Below are 1,069 nucleotides of genomic sequence, written 5' to 3'. Positions count from 1 at the left end.
GGCTACAGTAACCAAAACAGCATGGTAATGGTACCAAAACAGAGATGTAAATCAATGGAACAGAACAGAGCCCTCAGAAGTAACACCGCATATCTACAACTATCTGATCTTTGACAAACCTGAGAAAAATAAGCAATGGGGAAAGGATTCCCTATGTAATAAATGGTGCTTGGAAAACTGGCTAGCCATATGTAGAAAGCTGAAACTGGATCCCTTCCTTACACCTTATACAAAAATTAATTCAAGATGGATTAAAGACTTAAATGTTAGACCTAAAACCATAAAAACCCTAGAAGAAAACCTAGGCATTACCATTCAGAACATAGGCATGGGCAAGGACTTCATGTCTAAAACACCAAAAGCAATGGCAACAAAAACCAAAATTGACAAATGGGATCTAATTAAACTAAAGAGCTTCTGCACAGCAAAAGAAACTACCATCAGAGTGAACAGGCAACCTACAAAATGGGAGAAAATTTTCGCAACCTACTCATCTGACAAAGGGCTAATATCCAGAATCTACAATGAACTCAAACAAATTTATAAGAAAAAAACAAAGAACCCCATCAAAAAGTGGGCAAAGGACATGAGCAGACACTTCTCAAAAGAAGACATTTGTGCAGCCAAAAAACACATGAAAAAATGCTCACCATCACTGGCCATCAGAGAAATGCAAATCAAAACCACAATGAGATACCATCTCACACCAGTTAGAATGGCAATCATTAAAAAGTCAGGAAACAACAGGTGCTGGAGAGGATGTGGAGAAATAGGAACATTTTTACACTGTTGATGGGACTGTAAACTAGTTCAACCATTGTGGAAGTCAGTGTGGCGATTCCTCAGGGATCTAGAACTAGAAATACCATTTGACCCAGCCATCCCATTACTGGGTATATACTCAAAGGACTATAAATCATGCTGCTATAAAGACACATGCACACGTATGTTTATTGAGGCACTATTCACAATAGCAAAGACTTGGAACCAACCCAAATGTCCAACAATGATAGACTGGATTAAGAAAATGTGGCACATACACCATGGAATACTATGCAGCCATAAAAAA

The sequence above is a fragment of the Gorilla gorilla genome, chromosome X (genome assembly GCF_029281585.2).
Source record: "Gorilla gorilla gorilla isolate KB3781 chromosome X, NHGRI_mGorGor1-v2.1_pri, whole genome shotgun sequence".
In the NCBI taxonomy this organism is placed as follows: Eukaryota; Metazoa; Chordata; class Mammalia; order Primates; family Hominidae; genus Gorilla; species Gorilla gorilla.
The sequence above is the reverse complement of the archived record's forward strand: the minus strand, read 5'-3'. Positions refer to the sequence as shown.